Genomic DNA, 20,254 nt, shown 5'->3' with positions numbered 1-20,254 from the left:
GAGGAGGTGGAAGTCTTTCCTGGAGATGTCTGAACAAGATAAAGCTGTAATGGATAATAAAAGTCACTCTTAGTAAGCTTTTCATTGGGTGTATGGGCTGGTGGCAGCGAGGAGCCTCCCAGCACACTGTGCTTCCCTCTCTCCAACATTTACCTCTGGACACAGGGATACATCTCTTCAGTTAAGGCACTTTCAGACTAAAATTCAACATGTTTTAGCAGCATTGTAGGACTTAATACTTGTAGGAGGTGATAAAACATTCATGAGAGCAACACTGTGAGATTAAATGGGTTGGGCTGGCATTAAAAGACATTTAAGGGACAGCCTTTTAAGGACCAGCTCTTTGCTCAACCACTACACAATCATTTCCCCAAATCCTTCCATGTATGCAGTGAGATCACAAGGTGTGCACATCCCACCCTGGATCCTGTCTGTTTGCTGCAGCAGGAGAAAAAAAACATGGATAAGATGCTGTCTGAATTGCAGATGTCACCAGGTTTGACTTTATTTTTTTACCTCCCTGTTACTGGAAAGCAACTATTGAGTTTCACCAAAGTCAAAAGCTCCTCTCAGGTTCATTTCCCTTTCAGCTGCCCCAACAACTGTCTTGCCAAAATCCATAGAAGACAAAAATCTATAGTTCCTAGGATTCACATTTTGAAACGGCTCCAAACGCAGAGCAAAGGTTTCACCTTTAAGACACTCTTGCAAGGCACACAGCAATCTCCCTGGCTTTGCTGGTCCTGATCCAGATGGGAAAAAAAAAAAATCCCAAACCCAAGTCAGTTTTTTTGCTGACCAGGATTACCTGGCTTAGTATCAGCAGCCTTCAAGGACACGGTCCAGCACACTCGAGTGGAAATCACCAGTGCTGGATGCAGCTCCCTTAAATCCTCTAAGCCTCTGCTTCTCTGCTGGAGCAGCTAACTGCTGATAAACTCACTTTCAGACTATTTTCATAAAACTGAAGGTCAGCGGATGATTTGCTAATTAAATCTGTCACATAATTCTCAGCCTGATGCATAAGAGCAGCAGGCTCAGCTCTGCTGTGAGGTGTGACAGGGCTGTGTGGGGGGACCCAGGGCAAGGGGAACATCCCCCTGTCTGCCCTGGGTGCTCTGACTCCCAGGAAAACACTGACTTTGCCCCTCATGCATGGAGAAAACTTCCAAAGCCTCAAGGTAAACTAGAAACCACAAAAGTGCAAAATAGATTGTGGAGATTGTAGAGAGTAGTGTAGTTTGTCACATGGGTGAGAAATTTAGGTTTTAGGATTTTTAGTGTGTTATAGATGGGTTCAAGATGGAGGATATAGGGTGTTGTCTCAAATTCCTTTCTCCTCTCTTCTTCTTGGGTTTAGGTGGTATCTTGTAACTGGGTAGAAAAATCTGCATTGAGGGTCTTTAGGGGCCAGTTATTGGGTTAGAAAGGAAAATAATTTAGGTGTCACTTGTTAATTGGGAAGTTTAGTTTTTGATTAGACTTAAAAAGACCTTGCAGCATGAGTTTGTTGGCCATTTTTGTGCTGTTTTTCACGCACAAAGAGTCTGGTGCAGCCAGTGTGCTGAAGTTTTGATAACAATAAACAGAAGCTGAAGACTGAAAAAGTCCAATGTGTCTCTGATTCCTGATTCAGAACTGCTCCAGGAGGGTTTCCCCTGCCAGGGGAGCCCCCAGGGAGTTGCCCAACTTGGGGCCCACGAACTCAGAGCTGTGGGGTCACCAGGCCTCGGTGACAATTCCTCAGAGCCACATCTTGCAGCAAGCTGTGCTCTGCAGCCTCTCCAAGCCCTGCAGCCACCCCTGCAGAGTTTGTCCACGCTGAGTGACACGTTCTTGCTTTGGTGCATCCCTTGGCTCTGCACAACTCGTCGCCCCTTGCCCAGGGTGGCTTTGCAGATGAAGGGTGAGACCTTGCACCGATTAATTCCCAGCATCTAAAATGATCCTGACTCTTTTTCAAAGGCACTCTGAAGAAACACAACAATCCTGCCCCCCAAAAAAAAGTCTCCAGTCTTGGGAGGTTGTTTTATTTCCAGCCAGAGGAGGGCAACCACACATGTTCACAAGAGGCAGCATCCTTCTGCCTGGTACAGAAAAATGCACTTTTTTCCCATTCCCAACCACTACAAGAGTTGTTTCACCTTTCCCTTTGTGCCTTATTTATGTCTATTCCCTTCCTTGTGCTATTTAAAGAACAACCCCCATTCAGAATCACAGAATCACAGTTTGGATTAGAAGGGACCTTAAAAATCACCCAGTCCCACCCCCTGCCATGGGCAGGGACACCTTCCACTATCCCAGCTTGCTCCAAGCCCCATCCAACCTAGCCTTGGATATTTCCAGGGATCCAGGGGTAGGCACAGCTTCTCTGGGAATTCTATTCCAGGGCCTCACCACCTTCTGAATAACGAATTTCTTCCTAAAATCCAGCCTAACCCTGCCCTGTCAGTTTAAAGCAGCAGAGTACATTCCCTAAAGAGAACCTGAATTCCTCGTTCCTCCTGCTCAGCAGCAGCTCTGCTGGCTGGACCCAGAAGCCATTGAGCTTGTCCAAACTGGGTGTGCCACTGACCTAAGAAGAATCCATCAATCCAGGGAACTTGGGCACTGGGAGCAAGGAAACTTCAACACATAGCAAAGGGGCTGGGGGTATTTTCTCCCTCTCGTGCACTCCTGCCTGCCCTGCTCACATGAACTCTTCAGAGCCTGGATCGGGCTCCTCTGATGCTCTCCTGCCAATTTTGAATCATGAGATGGAGGTAAAAGAGTTGTTCAGGAGAGCAAGACAACCTTAACTTTTATGTCTTGAGGGAAAATATCCTGCAAGTAACACCATTCCCCAGCATTTAGCTGGAAAACCCAGGGAAAGGCAGGAATTTGTGAGAGAAACCCCAGCTCTTCACCCTCCCCCTGGGGACATTTCAGCAGCACAAGGCACTGGAGTTACAGGGTGAGACACAGGGATTCACTCAGTGCACAAAATGGAAATTCAGAACCCCATCAACTCTGATTTTTAAGGATACTCACTTCTCCATATTCATCATGCTCTGTGGTAAAAGCCACTTTACAACTAGGATGCTGTTGCATCATCATTTGATGTTGATAAACAATTATTAAAGAGAGAAAAAAAAAAAGAGAAGCAAACAAATCCACGTTTCTCCTCTGGCCTGGGGTGGTTTTCAGTACCAATATCAGGCACTGATAAAAAGGGGAGGAAGGAGCTCTGTGTTTTTGGTATGGGCTGCTGTGGTCCCGTTTTGGGCCTGTCCTGTGGCCCAAATCTAGGGGTGTTTTGCTCTATATTTTCATGTTCTTGAGCTTTCTCACCTGCCCAAACACCCAGGCCACATCTGACTTGCCTTGGAGGTTCATTCCTGGTTGTGCCAACACCTGGATCAGTGGCAGCTGGCTCAGGCCACTGCTGGCTGGACGAGTGAGTGACCAGAGCAGCTCCTCATGTCCCAAACCTCAGCTGTGCTCCCATCTGGGAGCAGAGCTGGATTTAAAAAATCCCACTTCGACACCATTCCATGACATTCAGTAACAAATAAATCCCACGAACCTGGGGAGGGTTATTACTCCAACACGTACAAAGGAGATGTTGAAGTGACAGGGAACTTCCCTGCCCGCCTTTTGTGGGGACAACACAAACCAGCGGAGCAGAAAGACATCCCAAATATCACTTTTCAAAGCAGCAGCAGATTTTTCTGTCAAAGGACTGATTTCACAAGGATGGGCATGGGTGGATTCGTGGCAAAACAATCAAACAAAGCCAGAGACACGCGAGCATTTCTCTTCTCTGAGCGTGGAGAAGCTTTCAGGAGATTTGTAAAATTAGAGCTGCTGCTGCTGTTGAAAATCTCAAAGGGAAAGGGAGGGAGAGGAAGTGTTCCCCCCATGAAGCTCTCCAGCAGCAGATTCTGATTGTACTCAGTGGGAAACACCAGCACTCTCAGCACCTTCCCTCCCAAGGAGCTGCAGGCACAGGGGAAGCTCAGCAATTTGCAGGATTTGGGTCCTTGCTTTTGTTCCCCTTCCCTCTCTCTCCCTCCCCATCCTCCCATCCACAACCAGGGATGGAAAGACTGAGGAGAGCACAGCAATTAAGGAATTTGAAGCCTCGCTGGCAGCTACTCTGAATGCAGGCACATGAAGCAGCAGGATTCTGCTGGTGACATTTGGACCACAAATGAAGTCCCCGAGAGTAATAAACAATCAGGTAAAGAAATCTGGAAAGAAATTACCCGGCACACCTCATCTTCCTGGCCCCCATGAGATCCATATAAAATGTGTTAATGCATCTGATTATGATCTAAATTATGTACAGAGGCTCCTGCCAAGCACTCTGTGAAGTTTCTTTATTGTTAACTTGGAAGCTGTTTAAGAACGGTCCAGTCATCATGTTTCAAATTAGATTTGGGGGAAAAAAAACATATTCCTACTTTAGTGCTGGCTCAGAACACAGGAGAGGGTTGGGGTGTGGGTTTTGTCTGCTGAAGAAAGAGCAGGAAGAGTGGGGACAGAAGAGCAGAAGAGCCAGCCTGTTACCTGTCCTTTACTGTCACCTGAGCTGTGTGGCCTTGCTGTACCCACACATGCCAGAGAATCGTTGCAGTTTCAGCTTTCTTCACATTTTGTCCTGGAAGGAGGGTAAAGTATCAAGAACTGTTCCCATGCACACTCCTCATAGGCCCAAAAACTTTGAAAGAGAGGATTTCTGGAAGAGTTCTGCTGAGAAGGGCTGGCAAAACCCCACGTGAGACTTCCCTCACATCTGAGCTGTCACTTATGCTGCCAGTCCTTTGTGCTGCTTGGAGGCAGGTAAAAAAGCTGGTTCTCTCCCCAGCATGCCACACCAGGACTGGAGCCTTTTAAAAAACAGAGCCACACCGCTGCCAGGTGTAAATTCAAATTTGGGAGACCACCCATAGTTTTAACTGCAAGCCTGACAGTCTCACGTGTGCTGAAAACTCCACCAGCCCAACTTGTGCTTTCTCTTCTGCTGCTGTGTGGCCAAGCCTGTGCTCCATGGATCAGCATCTCCTTCCCCCTGCAGGGCTGGATTCCCAAATCAGAGCCGAGGTCACCTTGCTCAGAGCAGCTGGGTTTTAAAAGGAGGGTCCCTACAGCTATTAAAAGTCTTCCATCCATTACCTCTGCCCTTCCAAGCTCACAGCTGCAGCCACAACTGCATAAATCTGGACTAAGCAGGGCCCTGTGGAAGTGAAATAGGATAGAAATAGTTTTTTACAGGTTTGTTTTGCTCTATATATGTATATAAATCATACACACACATATATATGCCAGGTATGTCTGCACCTCATTGAACCATGGAATGATTTGGGCTGGAAAGGACTTTAAAGATTGTCCCATTCCACCCATGCTATGGGCAGGGACACCTTCCACCATCCCAGGGTGCTCCAAACCCTGTCCAACCTGGCCTTGGACATTCCAGGGATCCAGGGGCAGCCACAGATTCTCTAGGAATTCTATTCCAGGGCCTCACCACCACTCTTAGAGTAAAGAAATTCTTCCTAAAATGTCATCTAACCCTGCAGATCTGCAGGAAGTCAGGGATAAGAACTACCATTTCTAGTCACCGTGGTGATGTAGTGGTTTAAACACCCAAAAAATGCTTTAATGTAGGATCACAGGCTGGATCCCAGCCAGGCAACAGCACTGCTTTTAAAGAAGCATTTATCTCCATAAAACACTTCCTAAACAACGTGCTCGGTGCTTGAAAATAAAGGCTTGCTAAACAACCAGATTTTAACCTAGAATTCTGCATGCTGGCATTCTCTGCTGCTCCAGGTAAGTCTGATTCCCTTAGCCAGCATTGTGATTTTCTTTTTAAGAAGAAAAGGAATTTTCTCTTTCAGTTTAACTTTGAGGCAAGATGGAAGCCCACAGCCTGGCCTCAAAGACCTGAGATCTTTTGAACTCCAAGTCAGCAGGCTCTCACAGGAGCTGAGCTCGAGGGCTGCTCAGGAATAAATCAAAAAGGATTTACTCTTTCACTTGAACAAGGCAGGAAGAAAAACTCCACAGATGCACAGATACGGGGTTGGGGGTGGGGAGACAGCTAACAGGTTTAAAAAAAATATAAATTAAAAAGTCAACTTAAGAATGCCATGATGGTTTGATAGTCACAGTCCCATAAGCTCCACGCCACCCTGCATGGTTGGATTTCCTGCAGGAAGTCACAGGCACAGTTGCTAAGCCTGCTGGAAGCAGTTCAGCCCAAGAATATTCAGAGCAGATGCTCCAAGCACGGCTCACAGGGACACGGAGCTCCTGGAGAAATCCTCTGGCAGGGAGGCAAAGCAGGGGCTGGAACTGGCCATGTGTCCCTGGGGCAGAGTTCATGCCCAGAAGGGACCTCGAGAGCACCTCCTGTGCTTTGTGCCGAACCACAGCCCAAAATCCAAGTTTTCCTGAGAGAAGGAATCAGGTTTAGCAGCCAGACTCCAACTGGAGTAACTCTGGTGGCTCGAGTCACAATCCACGTGCTGCTTCCACTCCAAAACCTGGCCCCATGGTGTCCTTGTGTCCCTGTGCCAGGAAATGCCACTCCCTGGAACAGGCAGGAGTGGCTCCTTTGCTGGAGCCCAAACCCATCAGCAGCTTTGACAATACTCCAGAGCCCGAGTTTGCCTGAGGGAGCTCAGCACAGGGCACACAAAATCTCATCCTCGGGCTTCCTTACAGGAGCCAGAAGAAAACTGGAGAAGGAGAAATGTGCTGCTGGCAGCAGCTCCAGCCTCTGCAGTGAGGTTGGAAGGCTCCCAGACAGCCACACACCCCCACAGGAGCTGTGATCAGCACCCATGGACTAATCCTCACACCTCAATTACAAAGAGTTTGGGGAAAAGAATCTGCCCAGAGAATGATGCTCAAGAAGAAAAATGTTCAGAGCCCAACTTCCCCCTGAGCTGTGTGCAGGGATTTGGATCCCGAGGCACCCAGACACTGAGCTCAGACCATTAGTGACATTCAGCTCTGCTTTTAAAATCAGAATTGAAAACTGCTGAAACCAGAATATTGTGAAATATTCCTTTGCTTCTTCGCCTGCACTTCTGCCAAATGAATTTGGCTAAAACTTTCAGCAATTAATGGATGATTAAATGAAAAGAGCTGATGGCCAAAAAATATGTAAGGAGCTTGATTAAAGCTCTGGGGGTGACACTGTGATGGTCCTGCCCTATTTTTACAAGCTTTTCTCATCTCAACATTATTTCAACTGGACTGTGGGGAGGAGGAGAGTGTTGTTAGAAGGGTGTGAGGTGTTTTGGTAAATGATGTTAAAATCCAGCAAGGGAAGAAGCAACTTAACTCCAGGAGTAGGGCAGCCTGACACTGCAGAGCTCCTTCGTGTTTTACCTGCTGTCCCTCAGCTCCTGGGCTCATCCCACATCAACTCCTCCTCCACCTCTCTTCTTTCTCCCAGCGCTGATCTCAAGGGTTTCCCTCCTGTTTAACAGAAAAACACAGACAAAACCACAAGGGCTCAGGAAATAAGTTATGCATGGCATGGTGCAAGAGAGGCACTCTGGCACAAACATTCCCTCTCCACCTCTCCAAACAGGGATGGACAGCCTGGGGCAGTGGAAGGTGCCCACGGCAGGGCGTGGAAGGAGATGAGCTGAAAGGTCCCTTCCCTTCCAAACCTCTCTGAGATTCTGTGATTTATGACGTGGTCTTAAGCCTGGAAGCTCCCACAAGTTTGACAATTTGGGGGGTAAGGGAGGCTGAATGGGGAATGAGGTACAAATGAGATCAACCTGGAGAAGGGATATTGCAAATCTACAAGATTTGGATCAGATGTGGATCATCAGCTCCTGCTCCATCAGTTCTGAGCCTGCTTCCAGGCATTCTCAGCATTCTCAGCTCACTTCACACAAAATTCTTCCTGTACAACTCCTGGTAATTGACAGGTTACATCCCTGAGATCATTTCCCACAAAAATATTAACTAAAGTCATTATCTCCATTGTTACTTAAGTGCCAAGGTCCAAGAGGATCATTGCAAGCCACCCAGCCTGACCTGTTCCATGACACACCACCAAGTCCAGCCTCAAGCCCAGCAATTCCCACCAATTCTTCATCCAGTTTTTTCCCTAGCTCAAATCCTCTCTCAGCCACGCCTCTGCTGCAAAAAAAATAAACCCATCTGATCTCAGCAGACAAACAGATTAAAAAATTAAAAGAAAAAAAAAAAACCTTTTGTTAAGAAAAGCCCGAGGCTCCAGGAGGGCGAAGTCAGTGGCATTTCCCTTTGTTTTCAAACAAAAAGGATCTGTTTTCAAACAAAAAGGATCATCTCCATCCTGCCTTCATCCTCCCACACAGCCTCTGGGACAGCAGAGCATCTCCCCACGCTGACTCTCACTGATGTGTTCCATGCTCGCAGCCTCTGGCCAGTCCCAGCTCCCGGCAGGGAGTCAGGGCTGGTCCTTGGAGGCTGCTGCTGCTTTTAAAAGCTGCTTCCATGCCTTCCACCCCGCTGGCTTCAGCTGGCAAAACACTTCCCGAGTGCCCAAATCTTGGGGATAGAGAGATGGAAACACACGGTGATGGGAGCCGGTCTCTCCTGGCAGGCTGCGGGTCCTGGTGCTGCTCCATCAGCAGATGCTGCAGGGTGTTTGCAGAAACAAGAGCAGCCAGGACCCTCCTACCCCTCCTTCCTTCCCTGATTGCAAAGTTCCTCCCCGAGTTCTCCAGGAATCACCAGTGAAGATGTCAGCAGCCACAGCTGAGGGTTTCATCTCGGCGTGACCCGTGAAAGATCCACTCCAAACCTCACCCACGCTGCCCCAGCATCTGGAGATGTTTTATGGCAAGCTCGGAATGCTGACGGTTTACAAAATAAAAATCTGCCTTTTTTTTTTCTTCTTCTTCAAAGCCACCGATTATTTTGAGTCCCTGAAACTCCGGCCACTTGGGGCAAAGGAGCCGAGGAATCAAGAGCATCTGGCAATGGGATGCCCAAATCCATCAGCCAAAAGAAACAACTCTCCTGAGAGCCACAGAATTGTTTGGGTTAGAAGGAACCTCAAATATCTCATTTCAACCCCCTGCCACAGGCAGGGACATCTTCCACTAGAAGAGAGCTTAAGAGTTTTTTTTTTTTTTAAAAAGCCTAATTTTAATGTAAACTCTGGAAAACATCAAACTCTTCATAGAATAAACACCACTTCATAATTAAAGTGAAGGCCCTTATCTAATAAACACTATATAATTAATATGATGTAAAAATTCCCGCATATATTAACATTTTATTCTGAGTGTCATTAAAGCAGAGGTTCACCCCCCCAAAAAATGGTGATTTCTCCCTACTCTCCACCAGAGAAGAAGTGGCAAGTCGCTGTTCTAACGTAATTTTATATTTTATTCATTTTCACAAGCCAGCTATGCTAAAAGGTTGCACCAGTGATTTAAACTGCAGTTGTCAGCAGAAGTGAAGGACATTGTGGGATACATTTTATTCCAGCTCTTTTATTGCCTGGCTCCTTGGAGTGATTCAAGCAGCTTAAGGATTTTAGAGGCACTGTCACAACAGCTCCTGGCCCGCTGCAAGCTGCTATTTGAGCAAAAAAAAAAAAAAGTACCCAAAACTTCCAACTTTCAAAGAAGTGGCTGGACCAGCAGAAGCTGTTCAAGACTCAGCAACTCCTGAATGCCACCAAATTGTTCCCTCACGGGGACAGGCAGATTCTGAAAGGTTTGCAGAAGGGGAGGGGGATCCGTAAGGCAATGAAACGGGGAAATGCTGATTTCTGCAGCTCTGCCAAACCCCAGGAACACACAGAAACACGTCGTGACTCTCCCCAGCAGCAGGAGCACTGGGACACAGCAAGGCAGGTGACAAGCTGGGGCCAGGAGCACGACCAGGCTGGCACAGACCCAGTCCAGGAAAGCCTCCAGGAGGAATGTTTGGAAGATTCCTGAGGCAGCAGGAACCTGTCCCAGCAGCACCCCAGAGGGCTCTGCTGGACTCTTCCCTAGGGATGATCAAAAAGCAAATTAATTCCTTGAGCTGGAGGACCAGCCTCGGCACCCCAGGCTGGTGGGAGATGTTGGTTTTCATCCCCTGGACACTGCAGGGCTGGAGGGGAGGAACATTCTGCAGTCTGCTGGCTGCTGGCCTGGCACAGGACTCCGTTCCAGATCCCATTAGGGGAAGCACCCCGGGGAAAAGGGAAATGTTACGTTGTGGGAGGGTGGAAGAACTGCAGGGCTTTGGGCAGCAGCTTTGGTGTGACTGAGCCCGGTGTCCCCACTGCACCCCGGGGTGCTGAGCTTTCCTGGGGTCCCCATCTCCTCCCCACATACAGCGACATGAAACACACGTGGGTTGCTGGAACTCAGAACGTCCCTCAGATGTTTTTGGATGTTCCGGGCCCAGGTCAGAAGCATTTGAGACCCTGGCACAGCTGCAAACAGCTGTGAGTTTGGGTTTGAGCCATGGAACGAGTTACCAACCTTGCAGGGAGAACAAGAAGTCACCAAAGTTTGGATGTTACAGTAGAAGTAGTCACAAAGTAGAGGGAAGAATTTCTGAGTGCTGTACTGGGGCTTTGGTTTTGTACATGGGGGTCAGAGGTTTAAGATGGATTTGGGATTTGGGCCTGCCCTGTCCTCCCTCTTTCTCCTTCCTCACCTCCATGTTCTGGTGATGTTGGCACTCACAGATTGGTTTGGAGTAGAAAGGCACCAGTTGATATAGGGAATAGGCATTGGGGAAAAACTATAAACATGTAACACGTAATGTACCATATAAAAGAGAGCAGCAGCCCTGGGCAGGGAGAGAAGAAGGAGAAGGAGAAGGAGAAGGAGAAGGAGAAGGAGAAGGAGAAGGAGAAGGAGAAGGAGAAGGAGAAGGAGAAGGAGAAGGAGAAGGAGAAGGAGAAGGAGAAGGAGAAGGAGAAGGAGAAGCAGTCAGGAGTCAGAGAGGATGTCAGGGTGTGTGTGTGCCTCTGCCTGAGCTGCTGAGCAAACTGAGCAGCTCAAGAAGAAAATCTTTTAGGTAACTTGCAATAAACAACCATGAGACCGAACAAGAGACTGCAGAGTTTTCTTTGGAAGCTCGGGTTGGAGGAGAGGCTTTTCCACCACACGGAGCCCTCAAACCAGGTTGGGCTCCATCATTTGTTCACCCTATCCCAGCTCTTGGGGACAGGAGGGAGGGAGAGCCAAGGCTGACAGCGCAGAGGGGACACTGCAGAACCCAGGTCACTCTGTGCCATGGGAGGAATCCTCGTCCTCACCCCATCCAACCTGGCCTTGGACACTTCCAGGGATCCAGGGGCAGCCACAGCTTCTCTGGGAAACCCCTGCCAGTGCCTCACAGCCAAGAATTCCTTCCCAAAATCCCATCCAGCGCTGCCCTCTGGCAGTGGGAAGCCAGCAGAATGTCAGAGGATGTCCCACAAGTACTGGAGCATGGATCGCTCTCAGCTGTCCCCTGCTGTGGTCCCTCCATGTCCCCCTCCAGCACAGACATCGTGCCAGGAGAGGTCCATGGTTCCCAGAGCTTCAAATCCATCAGGACAAGCAAAACTTACTTTGCAAAGAAACATCTTTTAATCAGAGGGGGAGTTCTTAAACCTGGACTTTGGCATTTTTCAGTCTGGGACGTGTTTTAATGCATTACAAAAAGTTTCTCAGGTCACCTTTGATGCAGAGTTGTCTGGTGTGGAGTTCTGGAAGGGGGAAGCTGTCAGATGGTGCCTTAGCAAGGGAATATCTGCTCCCTGGGCACGGACTCGGAGCCTTGTGAACCCCCTGTGGCACCTGAATATTCCATGTTTGTACTCCAAGCCCCACGGACACTCCTTTGATGTGGTGAGCTGCAGCTCCTAAAGGTCTCTGGAGATCACAGGGATCTACGTGATGGGATGGATTTAGTGGATAAGGAGCCTTCCATCCTTTGGAACAGAACTTTGCTGTTGGAATCTTTTATAAAGAACATTTAATTTGCCTTTTTTTGTTTTGTTTTCTCCATGCCTGATGCAGAGAGCAGCTGTGCAGAGATGCCCAGGAAGGCTCCTCTGCTCCACAGGGAATCCAGCCCTGCTCTTACACACATGGTCTCTTCCTGGCCTCTCCTGCTCGCTGCTCCAACATAAACAAGACCTACATCCTCCTGGAAATTAAACCCAGCCTCTGAGATATGTACACAGATCTCTGCAGGAAACAGGGATGGAGCTTTGCAGCCCCACGTGGACTGGAGCAATCCCTGTTCATGGGGGCTGGGAAGGCCAGGAGGGAACACACAGCCCTAAATGGCACCTTGGGATATTTAATGCTCTCCGTTTTCTTTTCTGACCTCATTTCTTCACCAGCCAAAGAAATCTGTCCATTTTCCACTGCTCATCCTCTCAGAGTTCACCAAAAAAGCTTTTTGCTTTACTCCTGGGCACAAAAAACATCCCAATCTGCTTCCATCTCACTCTTCCCTGACAATTATCTCCACTTGCTTCCCCATTTTCTCTTCTTTCAAGGCTCTTATCCAGGCTGGCTTTTTCCTTCCCTCACCTGCCTGCAGCACCATTATTTCTCCCACTGTCAGAGGTGCCACTGCCAATCTAAAACTTGGTTTCAGTACAATTGTTTAAACTCATTCCTCCGCACTAATGCAGGCAAATATTGCAACCTAATACAGAAATATGCCCAGGAAATCGTTCCTGGGATGCTCCAACCTGAGCTGAAGGCCAACATGATGGAGACAGAGCAACACAAGCCCAGATCCACGGCTCTGGAAAGCATTCCTGGCACTCCCACTCCAAGTGCCATTAAGGAGATGCCAAAGTCCAGCAGATGTTTGGACAACACAAAACATCCCATCAAGCTCTGATATTTAAGAGCAGAAAAGTTCCCCAGGCTAATTCAGGCAACATGTCCCATAAAAATGGCCAAAAAACCATCAGCATTTGCTCTCCAGTATTTGCTCCTGAATTGTTTATGCACAGAGGTTACCCAGCATATTAATCCTGCAGAAAAGAATGTGTAAAGCAGAGCTGGAAATGAGGGAGTGCTTGGGAATCCTGATATTATGAGTGGGATAACACAAAAGGGGTCTACAGGGGGAGAAATCCCCACAAGGAAACTCCAGAGAGCCCCTGTTCCCCACAAACAGGGAAATTAAAACCTGTTGTTGCAAGCAGAGAGAAAGTCAAAGATTTTATGATCCTGCTGTGAGAAAGGAATTTTAACAGGCTGGTGAAGGATAAACTGTTCGTTTCTTCCATAAACCTGAACAAAACCAGGTGATTTCCCAGAAACAAATTAGGAAATTATCCTCCCTGGCCCCAAGAGTCAAGTCCAAACCTGCCAAGTTTCTTCTGCCTTTTCCTTTGTGGGCTGGGTTCAGACTCACAATCTGAATTTAGGCAGGTTAGAGATGCCCTAAAAGCTGCTGGGTCACCAGAAGGGAAAGGGATTTAAGGTAATAATTTCCTTTCAGCCGAGCAGGAGCCTGCCAGCACACAAGGCAGGGGGTAACTCACACTGGTAATGCTCCACTGAGAGCTCTGTGCTCCCAATCACCCATCCCAGATGCCAAAATTCCCCTTTCCTGCCCTCTTGCAGCACAGACACAACTCTCAACCTTGACCTCCGGATGGCCAAGTGACCACTGAAAGCCCAAAGGGACAAAGATTCCCTTTTAAAAATCCCTAAATTCCCTCAGCAAGCTCAAGTCTGCAAACCTAGACAGGGCTTTGCATAGGAAAAGAAGGAATGCACAGAGATTTCCAACGTGGAAATGAGGGTGGGTAAGGAAAACAGGACATTTACCGTGGAACTGTCACTCCTAACATTTTTCAACAAGGAGTAACAAGACAAAAAACGATATTTCAGTTGGGTATTAGGAATAATTTCTTCCCCAAGAGTTGTCCAGGGCAGTGGTGGAGCCCCCATCCCTGGAGGGATTCAGATGCTGCGTGGATGTGACACTTGGGGACACGGATCAGGGGTGGCTTTGGCAGTGCTGGAGGAGCAGCTGGACTCAATAATCTTACAGAATTCTTCCATCCTAAATGAGTCCACAATTAGGATTTACTTTTGAGAGGAAAGAAGGAATTTTTTTCCCCCCTTATCTAACTCAGAAAAACTTTATTAAAGAAATCATTTTGCACACACTTCGGAGGCTCAAGACCTTCAGGGATAAAAACTGGACCTTCAAATTAAGGTTCTTGGTGTTTCTCCTCACCTGAACCAACAGCTGGGGATTTTACAAATCCTTTTCACCTTAAACCAGCTGCCTGGCACAGAGAATTACCATGAAGTCAGGGATGCTCAGCAGGGGTAAATGAACTGCTGCAAAGAAGAACTCGAGGCACATCAGAACCTCTCTTGGCACCGTTCTTCCTTCTCCAGCAGGAAGAACAAACACACAGAAGTGGCAACAATCCCCTTCCAGAAAACTGCCCTGAGCTCCCAGCCCACTGCCAAAATTCATTCAAAAGGAACTGTTCCAAGCAAGAATTTTCAGGATTTTATGGTGCAAAGCCACCCTCTGTTCCACAACAGCATTTTGCTTTCACAGCAGAAAGGGTGCCTTGAGATTTTGTCTTCAAGAAAGGCAATGGAAACTTCCTTTGCTTGCTGCCACCAAACTGGTGTCACCCTCTCTGGATGTCAGCATTGCCACAGGTAAAGAAAAAAAGCAAGTTCAACCTCCACAGATAAATTCGGAGGCAGCAAATCCATCTCTGCCTGGGAGTTTGCTCCAGTGATTAATCCCAGCCCATGTCTACCTTTCAATGCCACCTTCCAAGCAGCTTCTCCCCAGAGAAGGGATTCAAGTTTTGATCTCTCTCCTGACCCATAAGCACCGTGGGAGAGTTTAAAAATTCAATTTTAGATATTTTCACCCTGATCCAAAAGCTGCCCTGCTGCTCCTTCTGCAGGATCTCCAGCTTTTCCCACATCTATTTTAACACACGGCTATCAGAGCTAAATAAGCTACTTGAACATTATTTTCAGAAATTCAGTTTTTGGAGTAAAAACATCCTTCGTTGCTATTTCCCAGCTCACATGCCCATAGATGGCATTAAATAGTTGTTATTTGGGGAGCTGAAGCAGATTTGGCTGCTCAGTCCAACCACAGGCACCTTTGCACAGTTCCTGGAGGGCTGAGCCCCCTGCCCCAGGCGCAGCCCCCTCTGCTCACTCCATCCTCCAGTTTCAAAATCATCCAGATGGCTCCAAGTCATTTTTCATATTCCTGGAGCAATTTATTACTCCACCGGTGTTGTGAACTCCACAGATTTTCTTGTTCTCTGTACTTGATGGAAATCACAAGTGCCAGGACGCAGCTCTAAGAACTCCCATGATCACATTTACAGCTTTATCACAACCTTTCCATTAATTTTATTTCCTAGCCTGATGCAAAAACAGCAGAGGCAGTGGCTCACGCCATCTTCATGACAGCCCTGATGCTGCCTGGTCACACAAAGATGGATTTGTTCAGAGCAGCTCACGGAGAACCCACTCCTCCCTACAAGCACAAATTTTACACTCAATTTCCTTTCACTACAGACAAGAGAAAATTGATTAAGCACAAGAAGCGGTCCTTTAAAAATGAATCTGCTTATCTGCTCTCTATCAAACAAAAAATAACCTGAAAAACTGGCAAATCTAAGTGTTTGCCCAGCACATAAGACAAATCATCCTTCAGTGACTGTCACGTTTTCCTCCTGCTACCTGGAACTCCTGCAGGCCTCTGTCACCACAGGAACGACGGGTGGTGCCACCAGCAGTGATGGTTCATTCTGGGACTTCAACACGTGCAAAACCTTTGTCAGAAGGCTGTGAAGTCCAGAGCCCTGCTGCATTTTGTCACATCTTGAAGCCAAGGGTTGTTTGCTGGTTTGGTTTGTTACACAGGAACATCTCCTGCATCCATTCCTGCTGGGTTAACTGAGCATCTGTGGTCACCTCAGCTGTTGTGCCAGGAAAAACTTCCTGCATCAGGAAGACAGGTCCAAAATAGTCTGTACTGCCTCACCATATTTCTTTTTCTTGCAGGTCACCACCACCTCCACCAAAAGAAAAATAAAGGATTTTATCCCCACTGTCCCCTATGAGGCTCCAAAAGCCAATTGTCCAATGCACCATCCCACCTCCAGCCTGGATTCCTACAGAAACACAATTTGTACAGGTGTGTTTTCTAAAATCTTCTGAAGATGTTTCAACCCAAATTTGGCCCAGGACAAAGCTCTTAAAGCACCAACATTGTCCTTCCACAAGGACAGGAGCCTTCAGAAGATGGGCAAGGACCGGCAGCTTCTGCTCATGAGGGGATGCCTCAGATTTTAATATTATGTATTAGTATTTTAATATATCACAGAATGGTTTGGGTTGAAAGGGACCCAAAAGCTCATCCAATTCCACCCCCTGCCACAGGCAGAGATACTTTCCACTATCCCAGGTTGCTCCAAACCCCATCCTTAAATACTTTCACATTTATACACAGGGATATTTTATCATCTTCACCACTATACACTTGTATACACGTATCTATTTTCACATACAGGCACACACAGAGAGGGCAGGTCCCACTGAATTCCATCATCCCTGCAAAACTAAATCCAGGCCGTTCAAAACCAGTGCCCTGGGAAGAATATTTCTGAAGAGATTGTTCCCAGCAGCTTCCCCAAAACGACACAGCCCATGGGAACAGCGAGGAGAGGATCCAACCCGAGGGTGGTATGTGGTGATGATTAAGAAATACAGATTTTCTCCCTCCCCTCCCTCTTAATTCCCTGCTGTTATTCCCTCAGTGTTTCCAAACTGGCCCAGCTTTGGTGGATTTTTATGGGAAATGCAAACGAGGTATTTTCCAACCATCCAATCATTGCTCCCAAGTGCAGAGGCACCGCCACTTGAATTGGTCACTCTGCCTTTATTTGTCTTTATTTTTAATCGTAAGGAAATGTGTTTTCTCAGTCTCATCCTCCAAAACAGCTGAACAGTTTGCATTACAGACCTTCCAAAAAGCACCAGCAACCAACTAGCTGGAATGTTGGAATGTACCTGAAGTCTGGCATAATACAAACAGTTGGAAACAGGATTTTCAAACACAAAAAGCTTAGGAATGCCACCATTCCTCTGCCAGATGAAGAACATCCATCAGTCCCCTCTCAGGGCTCCTCAACCCACCCTTCTCTGCTGCTTTGCTTTGCTGCAATACCCAATTTAGGCTGCCTGGTCCTTTGGAAAAAACCTCAGTTGTTTATTTGTCCATAAAATACACATCAGTGCTGCTTTGCACTGCAAACCACCCATTTTAGCCACGAAGGTATTGGTTTCACACAGCCACCACAGCAAGTTTTTTAAAATTCCCTTTAATGCCCATGCACAGCCCACCAGCAGGATTTCTGAGCAGGCAGAAGATGAATGTGTGTTGTGATCCATTATTCACATTTCCATAATCAGGATTTCACGTTACTCAAAAGCAATTTGATGTTTGGTTTGGCGCTTTTTATTTTTTTAAGTCTCCAGCAAACCTTGAAGCTGGGGATGAAGGAGAGAAAGGGCAGGTCAAACACGGCCAGACACTGTTTTTACATGATCCTTGCCAAATTTTATTTCTCCACAGCCAAGCAACAAAAAAAAAAACCCTCTCACAAAAATCAGATGGCACCATAACCAAGCCCACCATGAAAAATAAAGAATCAGAAGCTGCCACTCTTGTCTCAGCTCATTATTTGAGGCAGCCTGGGCTCCCCATGAGGTCCCACGAGCACTAATGACTTAATCAAGGGACCTCCCTGGGGCTGAGGGAGATGCTCATGAATAACAGCAGCAAATCAAAGCCTGGGAAATCACTGGCACCCTATGGAAAATTGATGGGATCAGCTGGTAAATCCTTAAGTGAAGTGGTGCCTCGCTCCTGCCTCGTACCAAAAAATTGCCCAGACTAGAGCAGGAGGCACAAGGGATGCTAAAAAGCCAAAAGTGGGGAGCTGGGTTCCAGAAATCTGCAGAAAATTGAGGCACACCTTTGGGTAGTGCCAGGAGGGACAGGGCACGGGGAGTGGGACAAGGACAGGACACAAGGCAGGGTTAGATGGGATATTGGGAAGGAATGGTTGGCTGGGAGGGTAGGGAGCCCTGGGATGGGATGGGATGGGATGGGATGGGATGGGATGGGATGGGATGGAAATAGAATAGAATAGAATAGAATAGAATAGAATAGAATAGAATAGAATAGAATAGAATAGAATAGAATAGAATTCCCAGAGAAGCTGTGGCTGCTTCATCCCTGGAAGTGTCCAAGGCCAGGCTGGCCAGGGCTCGGACAGCCTGGGACAATGGGATGTGTTATGTGGGATGAGATGACCCCTAAAGTCCCTTCCAACCCAAACCATTCTGGAATTCCACGGTTCTAAGGCAGGAGAATTTGTGCACAACCACACAATTTCCAGAGTTCAAGGCACATTTTTTTAGTAATCTCATCTTCAAGCCAAACCAAGACAGCAACTTTACGGTCACCAAGCTCCTCGTGCACACTCAGGGCTGCAAAATCTGCAATGACTTCAAATTCTTTACTATTAACATATTCTCCATATTAATCTTCCCCAAATGATCCATACTGGGAATTTATGTGTGACTCAGTATTAAAATCCACTGTAACTGTGTCTCTGAGCATGTCATGGAGCTCAAATACAGGCGAGCAGAGGGCATTAGGAGGCTGCTGAGAATCATTTGCTAGTACATTGCAAAGGACAAACTGTTTTTATGAGTGTGTGTTTTACAGTCTGTTTTTTCAAATTACATCTAAAATAGTTCCCAGATGGAAGCTGTATCATCCCAACTTCAATCTAAGGGATATTTTATTTTAAGAAATTAAAAATTAAATAAAAAGAAGTGAAACTGCAAAAAATTTGACTCCACTGAAAGGCCAACAGTGTCTTGTGCTGCTCAGAGAGGACTCAGAGACATGGTGAAAAAAACTTTGAGACTTTTTTCTGAGCAAAGATTCAAATAAGGAAACAGTCCTAAAACAGTAGCATCAAAGTTTGTCCTTAATTCCACAGTGAGTGCATCAGACTGGCAAATTTCTTTACAAAGCTCCAGGCATCCACGAGGCAGCTGGAGAGAAAAAAGGATTCCCCTGCCCACCATGTTCTCATCCAGTGCCTCCAAGCAGCTCTTCTTTTCCAACTCAGTATTTTCCATTATTTTAAAGTATCCCAATATAGCTGTAACATGGCTCTAACACTCTTCCCAACTCACAGCACCTCCAAAACTGGAACTCGGCTTTTAATGAGCATCAGAGACGGTCCAACTCATCTCTGATTCCAGAGCTGGAGAGGTGAGGCAGATCCCTCTGGTTTTGCCAAGCAAAGCAATGCTTGGAAAAGCAGAGAGCAGAGATGAAACCAGGATGCTTGGAGTAAAAAGTGTAAAAGTGCAATCAGCACCTGGCCTGATTCACATCCAACAGGTATTTGTGATTTGGTCAGGACAAATGTAGGGGGGGTTTGATTACAGGACCCCAGGGATGGAAAAAAGCAACTCCCTTGGCAGCTTCCAGCCCTTCCCTCTCAGTTCCTGTCTGTGTAAAAGCAGATTCACGTTTCCTTCCCTCTCAGTTCCTGTCTGTGTAAAAGCAGATTCACATCTCCTTCCCTCTCAGTTCCTGTCTGTGTAAAAGCAGATTCACATCTCCTTCCCTCTCATTTCCTGGCTGTTAAAAGCAGATTCACGTTTCCTTCCCTCTCAGTTCCTGGCTGTTAAAAGCAGATTCACGTTTCCTTCCCTCTCAGTTCCTCTCTGTGTAAAAGCAGATTCACATCTCCTTCCCTCTCAGTTCCTGGCTGTTAAAAGCAGATTCACGTTTCCTTCCCTCTCAGTTCCTCTCTGTGTAAAAGCAGATTCATGTTTCCTTCAGTTCCTGGCTGTGCACCTCATCTCTTGCCTGCTAATGCTGTCCTTGCTCCAGCTTCTGGCTCCTACCCCAAAACCTTCCTAAATTCCTCCTCCATTACAGAATCATGGAATATCCAGAGTTGGACCCACGAGGATCTCAATCCAACCCAAACAATCCCAGCCTGTGCATCCCTGAGAGCGTTGTCCAAACCCTCCTGGAGCTCTGGCAGCCTCAGGGCTGTGTCCATTCCCTGGGGAACTGTTCCAGTGCCCGACACCCTCTGGGGAAGAACCTTTTCCTAATATCCAACCTGAACCCTCCAGCAGTTCCCTGTGTCCTGTCCCTGCTCAGAGAGATCACAACTGTTGCC

The 20,254-nt window shown here is 47.2% G+C and overlaps 1 protein-coding gene across 10 annotated transcripts in view; it reads right to left on the bottom strand.

The window, feature by feature from the left end:
• Nucleotides 1–20,254, bottom strand: part of EXTL3 (exostosin like glycosyltransferase 3) — a 140,352-nt gene that overhangs the window by 45,925 nt on the left and 74,173 nt on the right. For 8 of the 10 annotated variants that reach the window (XM_077782483.2, XM_085574343.1, XM_085574347.1 and 5 more), the window contains one exon: nucleotides 7,384–7,473. The exons of the other annotated variants lie outside the window; for them this stretch is intronic. The gene's annotated coding sequence lies outside the window, so the exon portion shown is untranslated. The remainder of the gene's footprint in view (nucleotides 1–7,383; nucleotides 7,474–20,254) is intronic. 10 annotated transcript variants of the gene reach the window in all.

The sequence above is a fragment of the Lonchura striata genome, chromosome 3, assembly GCF_050655825.1.
Source record: "Lonchura striata isolate lonStrDom1 chromosome 3, ASM5065582v1, whole genome shotgun sequence".
Taxonomy (NCBI): Eukaryota; Metazoa; Chordata; class Aves; order Passeriformes; family Estrildidae; genus Lonchura; species Lonchura striata.
Note: the sequence above shows the minus strand (reverse complement) of the source record. Positions and strands in the feature narration are given on the sequence as shown.